The sequence below is a fragment of the Pinus tabuliformis genome, chromosome 1_1, assembly GCF_031772625.1.
Source record: "Pinus tabuliformis cultivar Carrire ecotype Pingquan chromosome 1_1, CPIR1, whole genome shotgun sequence".
In the NCBI taxonomy this organism is placed as follows: domain Eukaryota; kingdom Viridiplantae; phylum Streptophyta; class Pinopsida; order Pinales; family Pinaceae; genus Pinus; species Pinus tabuliformis.
Genome location: NC_142297.1, coordinates 95,597,766 through 95,603,309, shown reverse-complemented (window position 1 = coordinate 95,603,309; position 5,544 = coordinate 95,597,766).

The window sequence follows — 5,544 nt, the reverse complement described above, 5'->3', positions numbered from 1 at the left end:
AGAGAAACAAGTTTTACAACTGGAGAAAAAATCTCATGAAAATCTATACCTTCAACCTGAGAATACCCTTTTGCTACCAGTCTCGCCTTATACCTTTCAATACTTCCATCAACTTTCCATTTCAATTTGAAGATCCACTTGCATCCAAAAACACTTCTCCCTTCAGGAAGCTCTACGAGATCCCAGGTATTGTTCTTGGCTAAGGAATCCATTTCTTTTTCCATAGTCGTTTTCCATTTTTCGCTAACTGTATCATCTACTGCTTCCTGATAACAAGAAGGTTCCCCATCTTCAGTAATCAAAGAAAAAAATGAAGTAGAATCTTCATACCTTTTGGGAGTTTTTCTTTCCCTTGTAGACTGATTGTTGAACTAGTTCAGAAACTTGAACTGGTTCAAAAGCTTCAACGACTTCCTTTGTGTCTTCAACACCTTTTTCTCCAGAAGTCTCTCCTTCCTTTTGACTGTCACCGAAAGGTCTAGACTCCAACTGAACTCGTTGATTTGGCGATACCTGTTCCTCTTCAATTCTTTCAACATTTGATTTTAAAAGAGAAGATTCATCAAATGTTACATCTCGACTAATGACTATCTTCCGCAATGTAGGATCCCACAACCTGTATCCTTTCACTGCATAGTCATACCCAACAAAGACATAACACTTCGAATTTGGATCTAATTTTGAACATTGATTTTTAGGAATAAGAGAATAAGCATCACAACCAAATATCCTCAAATGTGAATAATCACAAGACTGACCTGTCCAAACTTCTTCACGAATTTTACAATTAATTGCTACTGAAGGTGATCTGTTAACTAAATAACAAGCAGTAGATACTGCTTCTGCCCATAACTCCTTTTTCAAGTTAGCATTGCCGATCATGCTTCTGGCTCTTTCCATAAGAGTCTGATTCATATACTCAGCAACACCATTTTGCTGAGGAGTATAAACAACCGTTTTGTGTCTAACAATTCCCTCATCCTCACAATTTGTTCAAATTCAATTGAAGTGAACTCACCACCATTGTCATTTCTTAAACATTTAATAGATTTTCCTGTTCTTTTCTCTACCATTTCTTTAAATTGTTTAAAGACATTGAATACATCAGCTTTCTTTTTTAGCATAAAGACCCAAAATTTACGGGAGAAATCATCAATAAACATTAAAAAATATAAAGCACCTCCCTATGACAAAACAGGGGATGGTCCCTGTTAGCGCTTGGAATTCACCTAGGCTGAGATAGACAAACTCTCAAGGCTACATCAAACCATTTCACCTCGTAGCTAGCCCTACGAGGTATGAGAAGGCTCTCTCGGGTCAGATTTGATAGATCTTATAATATAATTAGGCTGACCAATTAGGATCAAAGATATTAGGCTAGTAAATTGATAAAGGGGGGTTGATTTAAAGATTTTTGGTTTTTTGGTGGCAATTGGAGGAAGTGCAATTCAAGGTGCGGGGATTGAGCACAGTTTTCACAGGGGGATCTAAGGGGCAAGGTAGGAATGAGTGCTGATGCCTTAATTTGAGATGGATGATCAGAGATGATAGAGGAGAAGCTAAAGAGGGCAAACACACAATTCGAATCCTCTCTAGACAGTAGAAAACATTAAAATTGAACAAACTAAAAAGCTGAGCATGTTAAAACATGAGTTCAAACTTTACCACTTCATCTGTCCAATTTAGAAGCATAAGAGAGATGTGAAACACATAAACAAACTTACAAGAACATGTAGAGAACACACCATCAACAATCAGATCCACAAGAATCCTCAAAGATGTCTGTAAAACCCTGGCTTTCCTTGCCTTCAATTGCAGAAATAGATGCACAATATACAATAAAGCTTCCTTACACAAGAGTCCAACCATGAAAATGAGAAGGAGAGAGCATAATATAGACCATCTAGACCATCTAACTTCCTTCCCCACCTCTAGGGGTCGAGCTCAGCTTCCTAGGAGCAGTTTGAACCAATTCTAAACTAAGAACTAGAAAATAGGCAGCCCAACAACTTGCCTCTATTACTTAGCTCCTCACCAGTCTTGCCATCCCATTTGAAACCAGATTTGGTGTTAAATTGCATGCCTACCTTGCCTCAGTTGATAACCTGTGTAGTCATTATATTTTTCTGTTTGAAGCTGTGATTTTTCCCATGTAGCCCAGAAAAGCCCCGTCATTCCATTAAAAAACCCCAAAAAATCATTAAATCCAAACCCCCTATCTATTTACTAGCCTAAAATCCTTATTCTTAATTGGTCAGCCTAATCATATTGAAAGATCTATCAAATCTGACCCGAGAGAGTCTTCTCATACCTCGTAGGGCTAGCTACGAGGTGAAATGGTTTGATGTAGCCTTGATGATTTACCTTTTCAGCCTGAGGTGAAATCACAAGCGCTAACAGTCCCCACAGATCAGAATGAATATAGTCTAAAATATCTTTACTATTATGATTTCCAACTTTAAATCTCTGTTTACATTGTTTTCCATACACACAATTTTTACAAAAATCTAACTTCAAAGATTTCAGATCAGGAAGAGATTTGCATTTCATCAGTATCTGAAGACCTTTCATGCTCATATGACCTAATCACTGATACCATAGACGAGTACCTGCTTCTTCCTTTTCTGACGCAACAACTGCTTCACTGACCTGAGTACTTCCTTTTAACCTGTAAATATTTCTGACCTTTTCTGCTTTCATAACCATTAGGGCTCCTTTAGAGACTTTCACGACACCATCCTGACCTGTAAACTTATAACCATCTGAATCCAACACTCCCAAAGAAATCAAATTTTTCTTCTAATAAGGTACATGTCTAACACTAGTTAATGTTCTAACTGTGTTATCATACATCTTAATCCTAATATTCCCCATCCCAACAATCTAACATGACACATTATTACCCATAAACACAGAACTTCCATTTACATTTTCATATGAAGTAAACCAATGTCTATGTAGACACATGTGATGAGAAGCACCAGAGTCTAATAGCCAACTTTCTAAACCCTGAGAGACATTACATCCAAGTGAAATTTCATCTATCATGCATAATTCTTCAGCAGATAAAACTTCGTCTATCATACCTAAATCAACCTGATTCGCTTCCTTCTTCGGGTTATCAGATTCTTTTCGTTTCCAACAGTCTTTCTTCAAGTGTCCAATTTTATTGCAGTGCCAACATTTTGCCTTACACTTCTTTCCCTTCGATTTAGATCTGGAAGACCCCCTTGGTTTTTCTCCTCTTTCCTTTGAGCGTCCTCTAGCTACCATGGCTTATGATGCAATTGTTTCAGTACTGGATTTCCTTCGTACTTCTTCAGACAGGAGAGCTCCCATGACTGATTCAAACTTCAAAGAATCAACAGTGCTCAAGCTGATTGAAGTTATGAAGTGATCCCATGATTCGGGCAGAGAACACAGCAAGGTTATGCCTTTATCTTCTTCCTGAATTTTAACTTCCATATCTGTTAATTAACATATAATTAAGAACATTCAAATGTTCTGCAACTTTTGAACCTTCTTTCATTCGAAGACTGTACAACTGTATTTTCAGATAAATTCTATTGGTTAATGACTTTATCATATAGAGTTTTTCCCACAATCCTGAAGTTGTAGTCTCTTCAACAATATTAAAGAGAACTTCATCCTCTAGGCATAACTGGATGGTACTGAGAGCTCAGGCATCCAAGTCCTCCCAGTCTGAAGTAGTCATGGTTGCAGGTTTCTTAGTTGCCCCATCTAATAAGGGTTGCACAAGCAAATCCCTAACCTTCAGTTTCCAAAGAGCAAAATTGATCTTTTGGTGAATTTCTCCACCTCGAATTTTGCATTTAACATCTTGGCCATTTTTCTAGGGTTTCAATCTTCAGTCTTTGAACTAGGGTTTTTCCTTTTCAAAAAAATAATCTCAGTCTTTGAACTAGGGTTTATATTTTTCTTTTAAAAATAATCTTCCCGTAAAAAAAAAAAAAAAACAAATTTGCAAACCCTTTCTTTCTTGCAAACCCCTTTGTTTTTTTTTTTTTTTGTAAAAATCAAACAAAGAAACCATTTCTTTTATTTCAAACCCTTTGTTTTTGTGAAAAACAAACAAAGATTTTATTTTCTTGAAGTTCTTTCCTCCAATATTTGTATAAAATCCACCCCTTTAAAAAAAAACTTGATTTGATTTCAATCTGCTGTTTTTGTTTCAAAAAAAATTCTGCTGAAAAATATAGAAGTTTTGGAAACTTTGATCAATACCCGGATTCAACAGCAACTTGATTTAGCCTTCCCCAACAAACATGCTGTAGAACCTCGCGCCTCTCCACGCAGGTTCCTCTTCAGGTGACTCGGCCTGCCTTCAATGGCTCTGGCATGCAAGAACTCTTGGACAACTCTCCTTCACGCAGACTGTTCAACGTATATCAATGAATTGCACGCAGAACGCTTGGACAACAACGTTTGCATTCACCCTTCACACACGCAGATAACCCTTCACAACTGTGGCAGGAGTTTTTTTTCAGTGGTGCTCTGGCAGCACGCAACAGCATGGACAACACACAACGTTTTAGTGATGCACCGGCAACACGTAGCAGCACGGACAGCGCACAGCATTTCAGTGGTGCTCTGGTAGCACGCAACAGCATGGACAGCACACAGCGCCTCTCCACGCAGTTCACGCTTGCACTCACGCCCTTCACACAGTAACTTCACACGCAGGGCAGCAGATGGGCATGCAACAGTGGTGTATTCCTTGACGCAGATGTCAAGGCTCCTCGATGCACGCAAAAGACCCCTCTCCACGCCGATGCCTCCTCGCTCCAAGCCAATTCTGGATGCAGAGTATGCAGGTTCCTGCGTCCTCTTTTCTCTTTATGCAGGCTGGTGCCTCCTCTTCACGCAGGGCAGAGGGTTTCTCTTCATGGTTTACAAACCAATGGCACGCGGCTCTGGTCTTCACGGGACCGCAGAGAATACACGCAGCAGATGGCACGGTCTTCACGCACTCAGACTAACTCAACTCATCTAGCTCCGATACCAATTGTTGTTCGAATAGGGGAAATGAAGAAAGAAATTAAACATTCAGTTATACATTATACATTGACCATGAAAAGCTCATAACTAATTGGAAAACTGAATTCAAACACACAAATAAACACATAGGATTTACGTGGTAAAACCTTGACAAGGTGTCAAGGAAACATCCACGGGCAAGGGATTGGAATCTCTATTAATTCAACAATGATTCTCCATGATTACATTTTTCAGGCATTCACTAGTTTTATACAAGCCTCCTCCATTACATAACTGCTATTTCGGTATAAAACTAACTAGTTACATTTTTACCCAAATTTACATAATTCCTTGTCAAACTTCCAACACTCTAAGGCTCGAATCCTGGCCCTTTAAAGTTTGTATTTCTCTTCATCTCCAATTCCGTCCTCTTTAAAGTTCGAATTCACTGATTATTGTTGTTCAAGGTTTGTCCCTCTCGAATCTTGAATTTGACTTTTGCCCACTAGAATTCCTTGTCGCCTGTTCGAACCCCACCCATCCGCC